Genomic DNA, 23058 nt, shown 5'->3' on the forward strand with positions numbered 1-23058 from the left:
GGAATATTTCGATATAAAGGAGTGAATCCTCTTATGTCGTATTCTTTGGTTTCTGAGTAAGAGAAAACGGTGTTTTGAAGAGGATAACTGCGTTAGAACATCAGTTTACTAAGAAATACACCCAAACAAACGCGATTTTCGCGAAAAAAACAAAAAAAATTGAGACGGCGGGCCGGCAGGTGCTCCAGGCCAATATCTCGGAAGTAACTTATTCACCTAATGTCAAATTTTCTTCCTTTATTACTTAATTAAATGGAATAATACTCACAGAAATTGTAGAATAATGATTTCTCTATTTTATTACGAGCAATTTTTTGGAAATATCCCAAATACTTTGGGAGTTATGTGGGAGTAAAGGGCAGATTTTTTGCAACATTCCAAGAACTAACAAACTTTATTTTTTTGTGAAATAAAGATTAGTTATTTAGAGGACAGGTGACGTGTGGAAAATATTTTAATTTTCCGAAGCTATAGTGCCTAATAGGTGTTTAATGTGTTGATTTGGGTCAAAAATGTATTTGAAAATGGAATAGAACCAACGGGGTTCCCTCTGCGCCTGCGCGGATGTGCGGGGAGACAGGTCGAGACAGGGCATTGAGGAACGGGAGTGTTTTGAATGAAGTTAAGAGGCTGTGAAAACATGGGACCAGGAAATTGGCATTCACGGCGGCCTAAGGATTAATATAGGCCTCACTTCATAATAGGAAGTGTCATAACTGTTCCTGGTAAAGAGTGAGGGAACATGATTTACGGGACCACCGTAATAAAGTGGTAAAATTAGTGAATAATGGTGGGATCGGCGGTGACTGGTGTGCCGCCATGGAGTGTCCAGGGGAAAATACCTGTGATTTAATCCTCACTCATCGGTCTCAGATCTTAATGGAGTGGCCTCTAATGTGTATAATGATTATGAGACATTAAATCGTCTTGTGAATTGTAATATAATCAATGATAACACTAAGTTAAGAGAATGCGTAAAGTGAAATAAGTCGCCTTGCTCCGAGTGAACACGTTAGACCTCGTTGTTCCTGTCCTGAGGATAGTGAAGTTTTTATGGAGTCACTACTTCTAAACCAGGACAAACCAACGGATACCTCGTCCTGCTGGAATAAGAACCGTGTCGGTGTAGCAGGACATCGAAATGAAATGGTGAATGGAGGAAATAAGGAGCATCAATCACCCACAGTTAAGTAATCCTTCTAGTTATAGCAGACTGATACTGGCCAGTTAGGTATGTTGTAATCGGATAGGTTATGGGTGATCCAGCTACATCAAGTGACCACCAGAGAATATCTGGTAAGTGGTGGGATTATATACAAGTGTTTTTCGTTGATGGATATATCCATGTGTAACCTACCCCCCCCCCCTTCATTCAGTTAAACTAATATAATATATACAGTCCACAATTAATTAGTAGTATGTCATTGATGTCAGCTATGGTCTGTATACCTTGTACATGTACTTGTATAGCTTGTACATGTACTTGTATAGCTTGTACACATACTTGTATAGCTTGTACATGTACTTGTACAGCTTGTACATGTACTTGTATATACTAGCATAGCTTGTACATGTACTTGTATAGCTTGTACATGTACTTGTATAGCTTGTAAGAACATAAGAACATAAGAAAGGAGGAACACTGCAGCAGGCCTGTTGGCCCATACTAGGCAGGTCCTTTACAATTCATCCCACTAACAAAACATTTGCCCAACCCAATTTTCAATGCTACCCAAGAAATAAGCTCTGGTATGAAAGTCCCACTCAAATCCAACCCTTCCCACTCATGTACTTATCCAACCTAAATTTGAAACTACCCAAAGTCCTAGCCTCAATAACCCAACTAGGTAGACTGTTCCACTCATCAACTACCCTATTTCCAAACCAATACTTTCGTATGTCCTTTCTAAATCTAAACTTATCTAATTTAAATCCATTACTGCGGGTTCTCTCTTGGAGAGATATCCTCAAGACCTTGTTAATATCCCCTTTATTAATACCTATCTTCCACTTATACACTTCGATCAGGTCTCCCCTCATTCTTCGTCTAACAAGTGAATGTAACTTAAGAGTCTTCAATCTTTCTTCATAAGGAAGATTTCTAATGCTATGTATTAATTTAGTCATCCTACGCTGAATGTTTTCTAACGAATTTATATCCATTCTGTAATATGGAGACCAGAATTGAGCTGCATAATCTAGGTGAGGCCTTACTAATGATGTATAAAGCTGCAGTATGACCTCTGGACTTCTGTTGCTTACACTTCTTGATATAAATCCCAGTAATCTATTTGCCTTATTACGTACGCTCAGACATTGCTGTCTTGGTTTAAGGTTGCTGCTTACCATAACCCCCAAGTCCTTTTCGCAATCTGTATGGCTAAGTTCTACATTATTTAACTTATAAGTGCTAGGGTTATGGACACTCCCGAGCTTCAGAACATTGCATTTATCTACATTGAACTGCATCTGCCACTTTTCTGACCAAGAATAGAGTTTGTCTAAATCCTCCTGAAGTTCCCTTACATCTACGTTTGAATCAATTATCCTACCTATCTTTGTGTCATCGGCGAATTTGCTCATATTACTAGTAATTCCTTCATCAAGATCATTGATATGTATTATAAACAACAACGGGCCCAAGACTGATCCCTGTGGAACGCCACTTGTTACTGATCCCCACTCGGATTTAACCCCATTTATGGACACTCTCTGCTTCCTGTCTGTGAGCCATGATTCGATCCACGAGAGCACCCTTCCCCCAACGAGAGCACCCTTCCCCAAAAGTACATGTACATGTACATGTACATGTACAAGTACATGTACTTGTTTAGCTTGTACATGTACTTGCATAGCTTGTACATGTACTTATATAGCTTGTACATGTACTTGTATACCTTGTACATGTACTTGAAGTAAATAAAGATATAATTATTATTATTAAGGCTGAATCACCAAGGAAACACAGAGCACTGAAGGGCTTTTGATCCTAGAAATTCGAAGTTTACTCCCATTTCTTGGCTCAAACCTGAATGCCTCTTATTCCCCAAGTGATGTAGGTCGTTAATAATAATAATAATAATAGTAATGATAATAATAATAATAAAAAATTTAGTCTCAGGGAAGAAGAGAAATATAATGAAGAAGATGAATGGATGAAAGTCGTATCTGCAGCTTCAAGAAGAGATACGAAAATGACCATAAGGAACAAATCCAGTAAATGTTGATTAAGAGGCGGAATGAACAGCATTATCATTACCTACATAATCTAACTTAGTAAAGACATACACACACACACACGTGCCCGCCCGCTCAACCAGTGAAGAGGCTGGGCCAGGAGCTATGACTCGACTCCTGCAACCACAATTAGGTGAGTACAGTTAGGTGAATATACACATATGCACGCACGCACGCACGCACAAAATAAATACGCACACAATATACGAACATACATTTTTTTTTATTATCACACTGGCCGATTCCCACCAAGGCAGGGTGGCCCGAAAAAGAAAAACTTTCACCATCATTCACTCCATCACTGTCTTGCCAGAAGGGTGCTTTACACTACAGTTTTTAAACTGCAACATTAACACCCCTCCTTCAGAGTGCAGGCACTGTACTTCCCATCTCCAGGACTCAAGTCCGGCCTGCCGGTTTCCCTGAGCCCCTTCATAAATGTTACTTTGCTCACACTCCAACAGCACGTCAAGTATTAAAAGCCATTTGTCTCCATTCACTCCTATCAAACACGCTCACTCATGCCTGCTGGAAGTCCAAGCCCCTCGCACACAAAACCTCCTTTACCCCCTCCCTCCAACCTTTTCTAGGCCGACCCGTACCCCGCCTTCCTTCCACTACAGACTGATACACTCTTGAAGTTATTGTTTCGCTCCATTCTCTCCACATGTCCGAACCACCTCAACAACCCTTCCTCAGCCCTCTGGACAACAGTTTTGGTAATCCCGCACCTCCTCCTAACTTCCAAACTACGAATTCTCTGCATTATATTCACACCACACATTGCTCTCAGACATGACATCTCCACTGCCTCCAGCCTTCTCCTCGCTGCAACATTCATCACCCATGCTTCACACCCATATAAGAGCGTTGGTAAAACTATACTTTCATACATTTCCCTCTTTGCCTCCAAGGACAAAGTTCTTTGTCTCCACAGACTCCTAAGTGCACCACTCACCCTTTTCCCCTCATCAATTCTATGATTCACCTCATCTTTCATAGACCCATCCGCTGACACGTCCACTCCCAAATATCTGAATACATTCACCTCCTCCATACTCTCTCCCTCCAATCTGATATCCAATCTTTCATCACCTAATCTTTTTGTTATCCTCATAACCTTACTCTTTCCTGTATTCACTTTCAATTTTCTTCTTTTGCACACCCTACCAAATTCATCCACCAATCTCTGCAACTTCTCTTCAGAATCTCCCAAGAGCACAGTGTCATCAGCAAAGAGCAAATGTGACAACTCCCACTTTATGTGTGATTCTTTATCTTTTAACTCCACGCCTCTTGCCAAGACCCTCACATTTACTTCTCTTACAACCCCATCTATAAATATATTAAACAACCACGGTGACATCACACATCCTTGTCTAAGGCCTACTTTTACTGGGAAATAATTTCCCTCTTTCCTACATACTCTAACTTGAGCCTCACTATCCTCGTAAAAACTCTTCACTGCTTTCAGTAACCTACCTCCTACACCATACACCTGCAACATCTGCCACATTGCCCCCCTATCCACCCTGTCATACGCCTTTTCCAAATCCATAAATGCCACAAAGACCTCTTTAGCCTTATCTAAATACTGTTCACTTATATGTTTCACTGTAAACACCTGGTCCACACACCCCCTACCTTTCCTAAAGCGTCCTTGTTCATCTGCTATCCTATTCTCCGTCTTACTCTGAATTCTTTCAATAATAACTCTACCATACACTTTGCCAGGTATACTCAACAGACTTATCCCCCTATAATTTTTGCACTCTCTTTTATCCCCTTTGCCTTTATACAAATAACTATGCATGCTCTCTGCTAATCCCTAGGTACCTTACCCTCTTCCATACATTTATTAAATAATTGCACCAACCACTCCAAAACTATATCCCCACCTGCTTTTAACATTTCTATCTTTATCCCATCAATCCCGGCTGCCTTACCCCCTTTCATTTTACCTACTGCCTCACGAACTTCCCCCACACTCACAACTGGCTCTTCCTCACTCCTACAATACACAGGAAATCTGTAGTATTGGACAAACGATTTAAAGAAATCTTAGTAGATATAGTTAATACCAGACAACCTAAAGTAAAGAACTCATCAACAAGTACTGGAAAACACACAAAAAAAGAGATTAAAAAAAAGAAGGTTGGATACATGGAAGGCCGTGGGATCTGTCAAGAACATAAGAACATAAGAAAGAAGGAACACTGCAACAGGCCTACTGACCCATGTAAAGCAGGTCCATGTCCCCCCCCTTGATTAACCCAATGACCCCCCCCGGATTAGCCCAATGACACCCCCCGGATTAGCCAAATGACCCACCCAGTCTGGTCACCTCCACTCAAGGATGGAGCACGGCACCAGGACCCAGCAGCACAAGCTAGTCAGGACCAACTCACACCCACCCACACCCACTCATGTATTTATCTAATCTATTTTTAAAACTACACAACGTTTAAGCCTCAATAACTGTACTCTATTACCAAACCAGTACTTTCCTATATCCTTCCTGAATCTGAATTTTTACAACTTGAAACCATTGCTGCGAGTCCTGTCTTGGCTGGAAATTTTCAGCACACTATTTACATTCCCTTTATTTATTCCTGTTTTCCATTTATACACCTCTATCATATCCGCCCTAATTCTACGCCTTTCGAGAGAGTGCAGATTCAGGGCCCTCAGTCTACCCTCATAGGGAAGATTTCTGATACATGGGATCATCTTTGTCATCCTCCTCTGTACGATTTCGAGAGCATTTATTTACATTCTGTAATAGGGTGACCAGAACTGAGCAGCATATTCTAAAAAAGGCCTAACCAAGGATATAGAGTTGAAGAACAACCTGAGGATTAATATTATTTATACTTCTAGATATGAAGCGAAGGTGGCAGTATGGATTCTGTGTGAGGGAGCAGAAGCACAGTCAAGGTGGCAGTGCGGATTCTATGTGAGGGAGCAGAAGCACTGTTATGTAACAGTGTGGATTCTGTGTGACGGAGCAGAAGCACTGTCAAGGTAGCAGTGTGGATTCTGTGAGAGGGAGCAGAAGCACTGCCAAGGTAGCAGAGTACATTCTGTGTGAGGGAGAAGAAGCACTGCGAATGTAACAGTGTGGATTCTGCATGAGGGAGCAGAAGCACTGTCAAGGTGGCAGTGTGGATTCTGTGTGAGGGCGCAAAAGCACTGTCAAGGTGGCAGTGTGGATTCTGTGTGAGGAAGCAGAAACGCTGTCAAAGTAGCAGTGAGGATTCTGTGAGAGGGAGCAGAAGCACTGTCAAGGTGGCAGTGTGGATTCTGTGTGAAGGAGCAGAAGCACTGTCAAGGTGGCAGCATGGATTCTTCGCGAGGGAGCAGAAGCACTGTCAAGGTGACAATGTGAATTCTGTGAGAGGGAGCAGAAGCACTGGCAAGGTGGCAATGAGGATTCTGTGAGAGGGAGCAGAAGCACTGTCAATGTAACAGTGTGAATACTGTGTGAGGAAGCAGAAGCACTGACAAGGTAGCAGTGTCGATTTTGTGTGAGGGAGCATAAGCACTGTCAAATTGGCAATGGGGATTAGGTGAAAGGGAGTAGAAGCACTGTCAAGGTGGCAGTGTGGATTCTGTGTGAAAGAGCAGAAGCAATGTCAAGGTGGCAGTGTGGATTCTGTGAGAGGAAGCAGAACCACTGTAAAGGTGACACTGTGGATTCTGTGCTAGGAAGGAGAAGCACAGTCAAGGTGGCAGTGTGGATTATGTGGGAGGAAGCAAAAGCACTGTCAAGGTGGCAGTGTGGATTCTATATCAGGAAATGGAAGCACTGTCAAGGTGGCAGTATGCATTCTCTACAAGGGAGAAGAAGCACTGTCAAGGTGGCAGTGTGGATTCTGTGAGAGGGAGCAGAAGCACTGTTAGGGTGGCATTGTGGATTCTGTGTGAGGGAACAGAAGCACTGACGAGGTAGCAGTGTGGATTCTGTGAAAGGGAGCAGAAGCACTGTTAGGGTGGCATTGTGGATTCTGTGTGAGGGAGCAGAAGCCCTGTCAAGGTTCCAGTGTGCATTTTGTGAGAGGAAGCAGAAGCACTGTCAGGGTGACAGTTTAAATTTTGTGTGAGGAAGCAAAAGCACTGTCAAGGTGGCAATGTGGATTCTAAATGAGGAAGCAGAAGCACTGTCAAGGTGGTAGTGTGGATTCTGTATGAGGAAGCAGAAGCACTGTCAAGGTGGTAGTATGGATTCTGTATGAGGAGGCAGAAGCACTGTCAAGGTGGCAGTATGGATTCTGTGCGAGGAAGCAGAAGCACTGTCAAGGTGGCAGTGTGGATTCTGCGAGAGGGAACACAAGCACTGTTAGGGGGGCAGTTTGGATTATGTAGGAGGGAGGAGAAGCATTTTTAGGGTGGCAGTGTGGACTCTGTGTGAGGGAGCAGCAACACTGTCAAGGTAGCAGTGTGGATTCTGTGTGAGGAAGCAGAAGCACTGACAAGGTGGCAGTGAGGATTCTGTGCGAGGAAGCAGAAACACTGTCAAGGTGGCAGAGTGGATTCTGTGCGAGGAAGCAGAAACACTGTCAAAATGGCAGTGTGGATTCTTTGCGAGGAAGCAGAAACACTGTCACGGTGGCAGTGTGGATTCTGAGTGAGGGAGCAGAAGCACTGTCAAGGCGGCAGTGTGGACTCTTTGCGAGGAAGCAGAAGCACTGTCAATGTGGCAGTGTGGATTCTGTGAGAGGGAGCAGAAGCACTGTCAAGGAGGCAGTGTGGATTCTGTGTAAGGAAGAATACACACTGTCAAGGTGACAGTGTAGATTCTGTGCTAGGAAGTAGAAGCTCTGTCAAGGTGGCAGAGTGGATGCTGTGTGAAGGAGCAGAAACACTGTCAAGGTGTCAGTGTGGATTCAGTGTGAGGAAGCATAAGCACTGTCAAAGTGGCAGTGTGGATTCTGTGCGAGGAAGCAGAAGCACTGTCAAGGTGGCAGTATGGATTCTCTACAAGGGAGCAGAAGCACTGTCAAGGTGGCAGTGTGGATTCTGCGAGAGGGAACACAAGCACTGTTAGGGGGGCAGTTTGGATTATGTAGGAGGGAGGAGAAGCATTTTTAGGGTGGCAGTGTGGACTCTGTGTGAGGGAGCAGCAACACTGTCAAGGTAGCAGTGTGGATTCTGTGTGAGGAAGCAGAAGCACTGACAAGGTGGCAGTGAGGATTCTGTGCGAGGAAGCAGAAACACTGTCAAGGTGGCAGTGTGGATTCTGTGCGAGGAAGCAGAAACACTGTCAAAATGGCAGTGTGGATTCTTTGCGAGGAAGCAGAAACACTGTCACGGTGGCAGTGTGGATTCTGAGTGAGGGAGCAGAAGCACTGTCAAGGCGGCAGTGTGGACTCTTTGCGAGGAAGCAGAAGCACTGTCAATGTGGCAGTGTGGATTCTGTGAGAGGGAGCAGAAGCACTGTCAAGGAGGCAGTGTGGATTCTGTGTAAGGAAGAATACACACTGTCAAGGTGACAGTGTAGATTCTGTGCTAGGAAGTAGAAGCTCTGTCAAGGTGGCAGAGTGGATGCTGTGTGAAGGAGCAGAAACACTGTCAAGGTGTCAGTGTGGATTCAGTGTGAGGAAGCATAAGCACTGTCAAAGTGGCAGTGTGGATTCTGCCCGAGGAAGCAGAAGCTCTGTCAAGGTGGCAGTATGGATTCTGTGTGAGAAAGCAGAAGCACTGTCAAGGTGGGAGTGTGGATTCTGTGAGAGGGAGCAGAAGCACTGTCAAGGAGGCAGTGTGGATTCTGTGTGAGGAAGCAGAAACACTGTCAATGTAACAGTGTGGATTGTGTGTGATGGATCAGAAGCACTGTCAAGGAAGCTGTGTGGATTCAGTGTGAAGGAGCAGAAGCACTGTCAAGGTAGCAGTGTGGATTCTGTGCGAGGAAGCAGAAGCACTCTCAAGGTAGCAGTGTGAATTCTGTGTGAAGGAGCAGGAACACTTTCAAGGTGGCAGTGAGGATTCTGTGAGAGGAAGCAGAAGCACTGCCAAGATAGCAGTGTGGACTCTGAGTGTGGAAGCAGAAGCGCTGGCAAGGTATCAGTGTGGATTCTGTGTGAGGGAGCAGAAGCACTGTCAAAGAAGAAGTGTGGATTCTGTGTGTGGAAACAGAAGTACTGCCAAGGTACCAATGTGGATTCTGTGTGAGGGAGAAAAAGCACTGTCAAGGTAGCAGTGTGGATTCTGTATGTGGAAGCAGAAGCACTGACAAGGTAGCAGTGTGGATACTGTGTGAGGGAGCAGAAGCACTGTGAAGGCAGCAGTGCGGATTCTGTGTGAGAAAGCGGAAGCACTGTCAAGGTAGCAGTGTGGATTCTGTGTGAGGAAGCAGAAGCACTGTGAAGGCAGCAGTGCGGATTCTGTGTGAGAAAGCAGAAGCACTGTCAAGGTAGCAGTGTGGATTCTGTGTATAGTAACAGAAACACTGTCAAGGTGGCAGTGTGGATTCTGTGAGAGGGAGCAGAAGCCCTGTCAATGTGGCAGTGTGGATTCTGTGAGAGGAAGCAGAAGCACTATCAAAATGGCAGTATGGATTCTATGCGAGGAAAGAGAAGCACAGTCAAGGTGGCAGCGTGGATTCTCTGTCAGGAAGCAAAAGCACTGTCAAGGTGGCAGTGTGGATTCTGTGTGAGGAAGGAGAAGCACTGTCAAGGTGGCAGTGTGGATTCTGTGTGAGGAAGCAGAAGCACTGTCAAGGTGGCAGTGTGGATTCTGTGTGAGGAAGCAAAAGCACTGTCAAGGTGGCAGTGTGGATTCTCTGCGAGGGAGCAGAAGCACTGCCAAGGTAGCAGTGAGCATTCTGTGACAGGAAGCAGAAGCACTGTCAAGGTGGCAGTATGGATTCTTTGCTAAAGCACTGTCAATGTGGCAGTGTAGATTCTGTATGAGGAAGCAGAAGCACTGTGAAGGTGGCAGTGTGGACTCTTTGCAAGGAAGCAGAAGCACTGTCAAGGTGGCAGTGTGGACTCTTTGCAAGGAAGCAGAAGCACTGTCCAGGTGGCAGTGTGGATTCTGTGAGAGGGAGCAGATGCAGTGTCAAGGTGGCAGTGTGGATTCTGCGTAAGGAAGCATACACACTGTCAAGGTAGCAGTGTGGATTCTCTGCGATGAAGCAGAAGGACTGTCAAGGTGGCAGAGTGGATGCTGTGTGAGGGAGCAGAAACACTCTAAAGGTGGCAGTGTGGATTCTGTGTGAGGGAGCAGAAGCACTGTCAAGGTGGCAGTGTGGACTCTTTGCAAGGAAGCAGAAGCACTGTCCAGGTGGCAGTGTGGATTCTGTGAGAGGGAGCAGAAGCAGTGTCAAGGTGGCAGTGTGGATTCTGTGTAAGGAAGCATACCCACTGTCAAGGTGGCAGTGTGGATTCTGTGCTAGGAAGCAGAAGCCCTGTCAAGGTGGCAGTATGGATTCTTTGCGAAGAAGCAGAAACACATTCAAGGTGGCAGAGTGGATGCTGTGTGAGGAAGCAGAAGCACTGTCAAGGTGGCAGTGTTGATTCTATGTGATGGAGGAGAAGAACTCTCAAGGTGGCAGTGTAACAGTGTGGATTCTGTGTGAGGAAGCAGAAACACTGTCATCGTAGCAATGTGGATTGTGTGTGAGGGAGCAGAAGCACTGTGAAGGTAGCAGTGTGGATTGTGTGTGATGGAGCAGAAGCACTGTCAAGGAAGCTGTGTGAATTGTGTGTGAGGGAGCAGAAGCACTGCCAAGGTAGCAGTGTGAATTCTGTTCGAGGGAGCAGAAACACTTTCAATGTGGCAGTGAGGATTCTGTGAGAGGGAGCAGAAGCACTGCCAAGGAAGCAGTGTGAATTCTGTGTGTAGAAGCAGAAGCACTGCCAAGGTATCAGTGAGGATTCTGTGTGAGGGAGAAGAAGCACTGTCAAGGTAGCAGTTTGGAGTCTGTAAGTGGAAGCTGAAGCAATGCCAAGTTAGTAGTGTGGATACTGTGTGAAGGAGCAGAAGCACTGTGAAAGTCGCAGTGCGGATTCTGTGTGAGGAAGCGAAAGCACTGTCAGAATAGCAGTGTGGATTCTGTGTATAGGAACTGAAACACTGTCAAGGTGGCAGTGTGGATTCTGTGAGAGGGAGCAGAAGCACTGTTAGAGTGGCAGTGTGGATTCTGTGTGATGGAGCAGAAGCCCTGTCAATGTGGCAGTGTGGATTCTGTGAGAGGAAGCAGAAGCACTGTCAAGGTGGCAGTGTGGATTTTCTTTGTGGAAGCAGAAGCACTGTCAAAAGGGCAGTGTGGATTCTCTACAAGGGAGCAGAAGCACTCTCAATGTAGCAGTGTGGATTCTGTATGAGGAAGCACAAGCACTGTTAGAGTGGCAGTGTGGATTCTGTGTGATGGAGCAGAAGCCCTGTCAATGTGGCAGTGTGGATTCTGTGAGAGGAAGCAGAAGCACTGTCAAGGTGGCAGTGTGGATTTTCTGTGAGGAAGCAGAAGCACTGTCAAAAGGGCAGTGTGGATTCTCTACGAGGGAGCAGAAGCACTCTTAATGTAGCAGTGTGGATTCTGTATGAGGAAGAAGAAGCACTGTCAAAGTGGCAGTGTGGATTCTGTGCGAGGAAAGAGAAGCACAGTCAAGGTGGCAGCGTGGATTCTCTGTCAGGAAGAAAAAGCACTGTCAAGGAGGCAGTGTGGATTCTGTGTGAGGAAGGAGAAGCAGAGTCAAGGAGGCAGTGTGGATTCTGTGTGAGGAAGTAAAAGCACTGTCAAGGTGGACGTGTGGGTTCTGTATAAGGAAGCAGAAGCACTGTCTAGGTGGCAGTGTGAATTCTCTGCGAGGGAGCAGAACTGTCAAGGTAGCAGTGTGGATTCTGTGAGAGCGACCAGAAGCACTCTTAGTGTGGCATTGTGGATTCCGTGTGAGGGAGCAGAAGCACTGTTAAGGTGGCAGTTTGGATTCTTTGCGAAAGCACTGTCAAGGTGGCAGTGTAGATTCTGTATGAGGAAGCAGAAGCACTGTCAAAGTTGTAGTGTGGATTCTGTGCGAGGAAGCAGAAGCACTGTCGAGGTGGCAGTTTGGATTCTTTGCGAAAGCACTGTCAAGGTGGCAGTGTAGATTCTGTATGAGGAAGCAGAAGCACTGTCAAGGATGTATAGTGGACACTGTGTGAGGGAGCAGAAACACTGTCAAGGTAGCAGTGTGGAATCTGTGTGAGGAAGCAGAAGCACTGTCAAGGTGGCAGTATGGATTCTTTGAGAAAGCACTGTCAATGTGGCAGTGTGGATTCTGTGTAAGGAATCATACACACTGTCAAGGTGGCAGTGTGAATTCTGTGTGAGGAAGCAGAAGCACTGTCAAGGTGGCAGTATGGATTCTTTGAGAAAGCACTGTCAATGTGGCAGTTTGGATTCTGTGTAAGGAATCATACACACTGTCAAGGTGGCAGTGTGAATTCTGTGCGAGGAAGCAGAAATACTGTCAAGGTGGCAGAGTGGATGCTGTGTGAGGGAGCAGAAACACTGTCACGGGGGCAGTTGGGATTCTGTGTGAGGGAGCAGAAGCACTATCAAGGTAGCAGTGTGGAATCTGTGTGAGGGAGCAGAAGCACTGTAAAGTTGGCAATGTGGAATCTGTGTGATTGAGCAAAAGCACTGTCAAGGTAGCAGTGTGGATTCTCTGAGAGGGAGCAGAATCACTGTCAAGGTGGCAGTGTGGATTCTGTGTGGGGAAGCATAATCACTGAAAAGGTAGCAATGTGGATTGTGTGTGAAGGAGCAGAAGTGCTGTCAATGTGGCAGTATGGATTCTTTGCGAGGAAGCAGAAGCACTGTCAGGGTAGCAGTGTTGATTCTGTGTTGGGAAGCAGAAGCACTGTCAAGGAAGATGTGTGGATTGTGTGTGATGGAGCAAAAGCACTGTCAAGGTAGCAATGTGGATTCTGTGAGAGAGCAGAAGCCCTTTCAAGGTGGCAGTGAGTATTCTGTGAGTGGGAGCAGAAACACTGTTAGGGTGGCAGTGCGGATTCCGAGTGAGGGAGCAGAAGCACTGTTAGGGTGGCAGTGTGGATTCTGTGTAAGGGAGCAGAAGCATTGTCAAGGTGGAAGTGTGGATTCTTTGCGAGGAAGCAGAAACACTGTCAAGGTGACAGTGTGGATTCTGTGTGAGGAAGCAGAAGCACTGTCAAGGTGGCAGTGTTGATTCTGTGAGAGGGAGCAGAAGCACTGTCAAGGTGGCAGTGTGGATTCTGTGTGATGGAGGAGAAGCACTGTCAAGGTGGCAGTGTGGATTCTGTGTGAGGAAGCAGAAACACTGTCAATGTAACAGTGTGGATTCTGTTTGAGGGAGCAGAAGCACTCTCAATGTAACAGTGTGGATTCTGTGTGAGGAAGCAGAAACACTCTAAAGGTAGCAGTGTGGATTCTGTGTGAGGGAGTAGAAGCACTGTCAAGGTAGCAGTGTGGATTGTGTGTGAGGGAGCAGAAGCACTGTCAAGTAAGCAGTGTGAATTCTGTGTGAGGGAGCAGAAGCACTTTCGAGGTGGCAGTGTGGATTCTGTTATAGGGAGCAGAAGCACTGAGGAGGTAGCAGAGTGGATTCTGTGAAAGAGAGCAGAAGCACTGTTAGGGTGGCATTGTGGATTCTGTGTGAGGGAGCAGAAGCCGTGTCAAGGTGGAAGTGTGCATTCTGTGAGTGGAAGCGAAAGCACTGTCAAGGTGGCAGTGGATTTTGTGTTAGGAAGTAGAAGCACTGTCAAGGTGGCAGTGTGGATTCTGAATGAGGAAGCAGAAGCACTGTCAAGGTGGTAGTGTGGATTCCGTGTGAGGAAGCAGAAGCACTGTCACGGTGGGAGTATGGTTTCTGTGTGAGGAAGCTGAAGCACTGTCAAGGTGACAGTGTGGATTCTGTGTGAAGAAGCGGAAGCACTCTCAAGGTAGCAGTGTGGATTCTGTGTGAGTAAGCATAAGCACTGTCAAGGTAGCAGTGTGGATTCTGTGAGAGTGAGCAGAAGCACTGTGAACGTAGCAGTGTGAATTCTGCGAGAGGGAGCAAAAGCACTATTAGGGGGGCAGTTTGGATTATGTAGGAGGGAGGAGAAGCATTTTTAGGGAGGCAGTGTGGACTCTGTGTGTGGGAGCAGCAGCACTGTCAAGGTAGCAGTGTGGATTCTTTGCGAGGAAGCAGAAACACTGTCAAGGTGGCAGTGTGGATTCTGTGTGATGAAGAAGAAGCACTCTCAAGGTGGCAGTGTGGATTCTGTGTGAGGAAGAAGAAGCACTGTTAAGGTGGCAGTGTGGATTCCGAGAGAGGGAGCAGAAGCACTGTCAAGGTGGCAGTGTGGATTCTGTGCATAGGACCAGAAACACTGTCAAGGTGGCAGTGTGGATTCTGTGTGAGGAAGCAGAAACACTGTCAAGATGGCAGTGTGGATTCTGTATGAGGAAACAGGAGCACTGTCAAGGTGGCAGTGTAGATTCTGTGTGAGAGAGCAGAAACACTGTCAAGGTGGCAGTGTAGATTCTGTGTGAGGGAGCAGAAACACTGTCAAGGTGGCAGTGTGGATTCTGTGTGAAGAAGCGGAAGCACTCTCAAGGTAGCAGTGTGGATTGTGTTAGAGGAAGCAGAAGCACTGTCAAGGTGGCAGAATAGATTCTGTGTATACGACCAGAAACACTGTCAAGGTGGCAGTGTGGATTCTGTGTGAGCTAGCAGAAACACTGTCAAAATGGCAATGTGGATTCTGTGTGAGGAAACAGAAGCACTGTTATGGTGGCATTGTGGATTCTGTGTGGGGGAGCAGAAGCACTGTCTAGGTGGCAGTTTTGATTCTGTGTGAGGAAGCAGAAGCGCTGTCAAGGTGGCAGTCTGGATTCTGTGTGAGGGAGCAGAAACAATGTCTAGGTGGCAGCCTGGTTTCTATCGTAGGAAGCAGAGGCACTGTCAAGGTGGCAGTGTGGATTCTGTGTGAGGGAGCAGAAGCACTCTCAAGGTGGCAGTGTGGATTCTGTGTGAGGAAGCAGAAGCGCTGTCAAGGTAGCGGTGTGGATTCTGTGTGAGGGAGGAGAAGCACTTTCAAGGTGGCAGTGTGAATTCTTTGTGAGGGACCAGATGCACTGTCAAGGTGGCAGTGTGGATTCTGTGTAAGGGAGCAGAAGCACTGTCAAATTCAAATTCAAAGTTTATTCTCTATAAGGATTACAATGCTGAGTTTACAGAAATTTGGTTATTGTTTGGTTTACATGTAGTAAAATTGTGATTAGAGAGTGTACCACTAGAACGCTTAGCATGGCTAGGCATTTCGGGCAATGTAGATTTTTTGGGAGGCAGCAGAAACACTGTCAGTGTGGCAGTGTGGATTATGTGCGAGAAAGTGAAGCACTCTCAAGGTAGCAGTGTGGATTCTGTGTGAGGGAGCAGAAACACTCTCAAGGTGGCAGTGTGGATTCTGAGTGAGGAAGCAGATGCACTGTCAAAGTGGCAGTGTGGATTCTGTGCGACGAAGCAGAAGCACTCTCAAAGTGACAGTGTGGATTCTGAGTGAGGGAACAGAAACACTGTCAAGGTGGCAGTGTGGATTCTGTGTGACGGAGCAGAAACACTGTCAAGGTGGCAGTGTGTATTTTATGAGAGGAACCATGCGCACTGTCAAGGTAACAATGTCGATTCTGTGTCAGGGAGCAGAAGCACTGTCAAGGTGGCAGTGTGGATTCTCTACGAGGGAGCAGAAGCACTGTCAAAGTGGCTGTGTGGATTCTGAGATAGGAAGCAGAAGCACTGTCAAGGTGGCAGTGTGGATTCTGTAAGAGGAAGCAAAAGCACTGTCAAGGTTGCAGTGTGGATTCTGTATGAGGAAGCAGAAGCACTGTCAAGGTGGCAGTATGGATTCTGTATGAGGAAGCAAAAGCACTGTCAAGGTTGCAGTGTGGATTCTGTATGAGGAAGCAGAAACACTGTCAAGGTGGCAGTGTGGATTCTGTAAGAGGAAGCAGAAGCACTGTCAAGGTGGCAGTATGGATTCTGTATGAGGAAGCAAAAGCACTGTCAAGGTTGCAGTGTGGATTCTGTATGAGGAGGCAGAAGCACTGTCAAGGTGGCAGTATGGACTCTGAGCGAGGAAGCGTAAGAACTCTCAAGGTGACACTGTGGATTCTGTGTGAGGAAGCAGAAGCACTGTGAAGGTGGCAGTGTGGATTCTATGTGAGGGAGAAGAAGCATTGTATACGTAGTAGTATGGATTCTGTGAGAGGGAGCAGAAGCACTATTAGGGGGGCAGTTTGGATAATGTAGGAGGGAGATGAAGCATTTTTAGAGTGGCAGTATGGACTCTGTGTGAGGGAGGAGCAACACTGCCAAGGTAGCAGTGTGGATTCTGTGTGAGGAAGCAGAAGCAATGACGAGGTGGCAGTGTGGATTCTGTGCGAGGAAGCAGAAACTGTGTCAAGGTGGCAGTGTGGATTCTGTGTGAGGAAGAAGAAGCACTGTCAAAGTGGCAGTGTGGATTCTTTGCGAGGAAGGAGAAACACTGTCCAGGTTGCAGTGTCGATTCTGTGTGAAGGAGCAGAAGCACTGTCAAGATGCCAATGTGAATTCTGTGTGATTGAGCGGAAGCACTGTCAAGGTGGCAGTGTGGATTCTTTGGGAAGAAGCAGCAACACTGTCATGGTGGCAGTGTGGATTCTGTGTAAGGAAGCATACACACTGTCAAGGTGGCAGTGTGGATTCTGTGCGAGGAAGCAGAAGCTATGTCAAGGTGGCAGAGTGGATGCCGTGTGAAAGAGCAGAAACACTGTCATGGTGGCAGTGTGGATTCTGTGTGAGGAAGCAGAAGCACTGTCAAGGTAGCAGTGTGGATTCTGTGTGCGGGAGCAGAAGCACTGTCAAGGTGGCAATGTGGATTCCGTGTGATTTAGCAGAAGCACTGTCAAGGTGGCAGAGTGGATTCTTTGCAAGGAAGCAGAAACACTGTCAAGGTCGCTGTGTGGAATCTGCGTGAGGAAGCAGAAGCACTGTCAAGGTGGTAGTGTGGATTCTGTGAGAGGGAGCTGAAGCACTGCGAAGGTGGCAGTGTGGATTCTGTGAGAGGGAGCAGAAGCACCATTTGGCGGGTAGTTTGGATTATGTAGGAGGGACGAGAAGCATTTTTAGGGCGGCAGTGTTGACTCTGTTTGTGGGAGCAGACACACTGTCAAGGTAGGAGTGTGGATTCTGTGTGAGGAACAGAAGCACTGACAAGGTGGCAGTGTGGATTCTGTGAGAGGGAGCAGAAGCACTGTCAAAGTGGCAGTGTGGATTCTCTGTGATGGAGGAGAAGCACTGTAAAGGTGGCAGTGTGGATTCTGTGAGAGGGAGCAGAAGCACTGTCAAAGTGGCAGTGTGGATTCTCTGTGATGGAGGAGAAGCACTCTAAAGGTGGCAGTGTGGATTCTGAGTGAGGAAGCAGAAACACTGTTAATGTAACAGTATGGATTCTCTGTGAGGAAGCAAAAGTACTGTAAAAGTAGCAATGTGGATTGTGTGTGAGGGAGCAAATGCACAGTCAAGGTTGCAGTGTGGATTGTGAGTGATGGAGCAGAAACACTGTCAAGCTAGCTGTGTGGATTCTGTGTGAGGGAGCAGAAGCACTCTCAAGGTAGCAGTGTGAATTCCGTGTGATGTAGCAGAAGCAGTTTCAAGGTGACAGTGAGGATTCTGCGAGAGGGAGCAGAAGCACTGTTAGGGTGGCAGTGTGGATTCTCTGAAGGAAGCAGAAGCACTGCCGAGGTAGCACTGTGGATTCTGTGTGTGGAAGCAGAAGCATTGCCAAGGTAGCAGTGTGGATTCTGTGTGAGGTAGTACAAGCACCTTCAAGGGGTAGCAGTGTTGATTCTGTGCGAGGAAGCAGCAGCACTGTCAAGGTGGCAGTGTGGATTGTGTGTGAGGGAGCAGAAGCACTGTCAAGGTAGCAGTGTGGATTCTATGAAAGGGAGCAGAAGCACTGTCAAGGTGGCAGTGTACATTCTGTGAGAGGAAGCGAAAGCACTGACAAGGTGGCAGTGTGTATTTTGTGTTAGGAAGCATAAGCATGGTCGAGGTGGCAGTGTGGATTCTGTATGAGGAAGCCGAAGCACTGTCACTGTGGCATTATGGATTCTGTATGAGGAGGCAGAAGCACTGTCAAGGTGGGAGTGTGGATTCTGTGCGATTAAGCATAAGCTCTGTCAAGTTGGCAATGTGGATTCTGTGTGAGGAAGCATAAGCACTGTCAAGGTAGCAGTGTGAATTCTGTGAGAGAGAGCAGAAGCACTATTAGGGGGGCAGTCTGGATTATGTAGGAGGGAGGAGAAGCATTTTTAGGGTGGCGTTGTGGACTCTGTTTGAGGGAGCAGCAACACTGTCAAGGTAGCAGTGTGGATTCTGTGTGAGGAAGCAGAAGCACTGACAAGGTGGCAGTGTGGATTCTTTGCGAGGAAGCAGAAACACTGTCAATGTGGCAGTGAGGATTCTTTGCGAGGAAGCAGAAACACTGTCAAGGTGGCAGAGTGGATTCTGTGTGACTGAGCAGAAGCACTGTCAAGGTGGCAGTGTGGATTCTTTGCGAGGAAGCAGAAACACTGTCAAGGTGGCAGTGTGGATTCTGTGTGATGAAGAAGAAGCACTGTCAAGGTGGCAGTGTGGATTCTGTGTGAGGAAGCAGAAGCACTGTTAAGGTGGCAGTGTGGATTCTGTGAGAGGGAGCAGAAGCATTGTCAAGGTGGCAGTGTGGATTCTGTGTAAGGAAGCATACGCACTGTCAAGGTGGCAGTGTGGATTCTGTGTGAGGAAGCAGAAGCACTGTCAAGGTAGCAGTGTGGATTCTGTGTGCTTGAGCAGAAGCACTGTCAAGGTGGCAATGTTGATTCTTTGCAAGGAAGCAGAAGCACTTTCAAGGTCGCAGTGTGGATTCTGTGTGAGGAAGCAGAAGCACTGTCAAGGTGGCAGTGTGGACTCTGTGAGAGGGAGCTGGAGCACTGTCAAGGCGGCAGTGTGGATTCTGTGATAGGGAGCAGAAGCAAGATTTGGCGAGCAGTTTGGATTATGTATGAGGGAGGAGAAGCATTTTTGGGTGGCATTGTGGACTCTGTTTGAGGGAGCAGACACACTGTCAATGTAGGAGTGTGGATTCTGTGTGAGGAAGCAGAAGCACTGACAAGGTGGCAGTTTGGATTCTTTGCGAGGAAGCATACACAATGTTAAGGTGGCAGTGTGGATTCTGTGTGAGGAAGAAGAAGTACTGTAAAAGCGGCAGTGCGGATTCTTGCGAAGAAGCAGAAACACTGTCAATGTGGCAGTGTGGATTCTGTGTGAGGAAGCAGACGCACTGTCAAGGTGGCAGTGTGGATTCTTTGCGATGGAGGAGAAGCACTGTGAAGGTAGCAGTGTGGATTCTCTGTGATGGAGGAGAAGCACTGTGAAGGTGGCAGTGTGGATTCTGTGTGAGGAAGCAGAAACACTGACAATGTAACAGTGTGGATTCTGTGTGAGGGAGCAGAAGTACTGTCAAGGTAGCAGTGTGGATTCTGTGTGAGGGAGCAGAACCACTGTCGAGGTTGCAGTGTGGATTCTGTGTGAGGGAGCAGAAGCACTGTCTAGGTGTCAGTGTGGATTTTCCGCGAGAAACCAGAAGCAATGTCAATGTATCAGTGTGGATTCTGTGTGAGGGGGCAGAAGCACTCTCAAGGTAGCAGTGTGAATTCCGTGTGATGGAGCAGAAGCACTTTCAAGGTGGCAGTGAGGATTCTGTGAGAGGGAGCAGAAGCACTGTTAGGGTGGCATTGTGGATTCTGTGAAGGAAGCAGAAGCACTGCCGAGGTTGCAGTGTGGATTCTGTGTGTGTAAGCAGAAGCATTGCCAAGGCAGCTGTGTGGATTCTGTGTGAGGGAGGAGAAGCACTGTCAAGGTAGCAGTGTGGATTCTGTGTGTGGAAGCAGAAGCACTGCCAATATAGCAGTGTGAATTCTGTGTGAGGGAGCAGAAGCACTGTCAAGGTAGCAGTGTGGATTGTGTATGTGGAAGCAGAAGCACTGCCAAGGTAGCAGTGTGGATACCGTGTGAGGGAGCAGAAGCACTGTGAAGGTAGCAGTGCTGATTCTGTGTGAGGAAGCGGAAGCACTGTCAAGGTAGCAGCATGGATTCTGTGTATAGGAACAGAAGCACTGCCAAGTTGGAAGTGTGGATTCTGTGAAAGGGAGGAGAAGCACTCTTAGGGTGACAGTGTGTATTCTGTGTGAGGGAGCAGAAGCCCTGTCAATGTGGCAGAGTGGATTTTGTGAGAGGAAGCAGAAGCACTGTCAAGGTGGCAGTGTGGATTTTCTGTGAGGAAGCACAAGCATTGTCAAAATGGCAGTGTGGATTCTCTGCAAGGGAGCAGAAGCACTGTCAAGGTAGCAGTGTGGATTGTGTGTGATGGACCAGAAACTCTGTCAAGGAAGCTGTGTGGATTCTATGTGAGGGAGCAGAAGCACTGTCAAGGTAGCAGTGTGGATTCTGTGTGAGAGAGCAGAAGCACTGAGAAGGCAGCAGTGCGGATTCTGTGTGAGGAAGCGGAAGCACTGTCGAGGTAGCAGAATGGATTCTGTGTATAGGAACATAAACACTGTCAAGTTTGTAGAGTGGATTCTGTGAAAGGGAGCAAAAGCACTGTTAGGGTGGCATTGTGGATTCTGTGTGAGGGAGCAGAAGCCCTGTCAAGGTGGCAGTGTGCATTCTGTAAGAGGAAGCAAAAGTACTGTCAAGGTGGCAGTGTGGATTTTGTGTGAGGAAACAGAAGCACTGTCAAGGTGGTAGTGTGGATTCTGGATGAGGAAGCAGAAGCACTGTCAAGGTTGCAGTGTTGATTCTGTATGAGAAGGCAGAAGCAATGTCAAGGTGGCAGTTAGGATTCTGTGCGTGGAAGCATAAGCACTGTCAAGGTGCCAGTGTGGATTCTGTATGAGGGAGCAGAAACACTGTCAAGGTGGCAGTGTGGATTCTGTGTGAGGAAGCAGAAGCACTGTCAAGGTTGCGGTGTGGATTCTGTATGAGGGAGCAGAAACACTGTCAAGGTGGCAGTGTGGATTCTGTGCGAGGAAGAAGAAGCACTCTCAAGGTGGCAGTGTGGATTCTGTGTGAGGGAGCAGAAACACTGTCAAGGTGGCAGTGTGCATTCCGTGTGATGGAGCAGAAACACTGTCAAGGTGGCAATGTCGATTCTATTCGAGGAAGCAGAAGCACTGTCAAGGTAGCAGGATGGATTCTGTGTCAGGGAGCAGAAGCACTGTCAAGGTGGCAGCGTGGATTCTGTGAGAGGGAACAGAAGCACTATTAGGCGGGCAGTTTGGATTATGTAGGAGGGAGGAGAAGCATTTTTAGGGTGGCAGTGTGGACTCTGTGTGAGAGAGCAGCGACACTGCAAAGGTAGCAGTGTGGATTCTGTGTGAGGAAGCAGAAACACTGTCAAGGTGGCAGTGTGGATTCTGTGTGAGAAAGAAGAAGCTCTGTCAAAATGGCAGCGTCGATTCTTTGCGAGGAAGCAGAAACACTGTCAAGGTGGCAGTGTGGTTTCTATGTGAGAGTGGAGAAGCACTGTCAAGGTGGCAATGTGGATTTTCTGTTATTAAGCAGAAGCACTCTCTAGGTGGCAGTGTGGATTCTTTGCGACGAAGCAGAAACACTGTCAAGGTGGCAGTGTGGATTCTGTGTGAGGAAGCAGAAGCACTGTCAAGGTGGCAGTGTGGATTCTGTGAGAGGGAGCAGAAGCACTGTCAAGGTGGCAGTGTGGATTCTCTGTGATGGAGGAGAAGCACTGTCAAGGTGGAAGTGTGGATTTTGTGTGAGGAAGCAGTAGCATTGTCAAAATGGCAGTGTGGATTCTCTGCGAGGGAGCAGAAGCACCGTCAACGTAGCAGTGTGGATTGTGTGTGATGTAGCAGAAGCACTGTCAATGAAGCTGTGTGGATTCTGTGTATGGAGCAGAAGCACTGTCAAGGTAGCAGCGTGGATTCTGTGCCAGGAAGCAGAAGGACTGTCAAGGTAGCAGTGTGGATTGTGTGTGAGGGAGCAGAAACACTGTCAAGGTAGCAGTGTGAATTCTGTGTGTGGGAGCAGAAACATTTTCAAGGTGGCATTGTGGATTCCGTGTGAGGGAGCAGAAGCACTGACGAGGTAGCAGTGTGGATTCTGTGAAAGGGAGGAGAAGCACTGTTAGGGTGGCATTGTGGATTCTGTGTGAGGGAGCAGAAGACCTGTCAAGGTGGCAGTGTGCATTCTGTGAGAGGAAGCAAAAGCACTGACAAGGTGGCAGTGTGGATTTTGTGTGAGGAAGCAGAAGCACTGTCAAGGTCGCAGTGTGGATTCTGAATGAGGAAGAAGAAGCACTGTCAAGGTGGTAGTGTGGATTCTGTATGAGGATGCAGAAGCACTGTCAAAGTGGCAGTATGGATTCTGCATGAGGAAGCAGAAGCACTGTCAAGGTGGCAGTAAGGATTCTGTGCGAGGAAGCATAAGCACTGTCAATGTGGCAGTGTGGATTCGGTGTGAGGGAGCTGAAACACTCTCAAGGTGGCAGAGTGGATTCTCTGTGAGGAACCATAAGCACTGTTAAGGTGGCAGTGTGGATTCTGTGAGAGGGAGCAGAGGCACTGTCAACGTAGCAGTGTGTATTCTGTGAGAGGGAGCAGAAGCATTATTATGGGGGCAGTTTGGATTATGTAGGTGCAAGGAGAAGCATTTTTAGGGTGTCAGTGTGGACTCTGCGTGAGGGAGCAGCAACACTGTCAATTTAGCAGTGTGGATTCTGTGTCAGGAAGCAGAAGCGCTGACAAGGTGGCCGTGTGGATTCTGTGCGAGGAAGCAG

General features: G+C 47.3%; 1 protein-coding gene across 1 annotated transcript in view; it reads left to right on the plus strand.

Moving 5' to 3' along the window:
• Positions 1 to 23058, plus strand: part of LOC138852809 (monocarboxylate transporter 12-like) — a 142168-nt gene that overhangs the window by 70855 nt on the left and 48255 nt on the right. The gene's annotated exons all lie outside the window — the stretch shown is intronic.

Source organism: Cherax quadricarinatus, chromosome 1, assembly GCF_038502225.1.
Source record: "Cherax quadricarinatus isolate ZL_2023a chromosome 1, ASM3850222v1, whole genome shotgun sequence".
NCBI lineage: Eukaryota > Metazoa > Arthropoda > Malacostraca > Decapoda > Parastacidae > Cherax > Cherax quadricarinatus.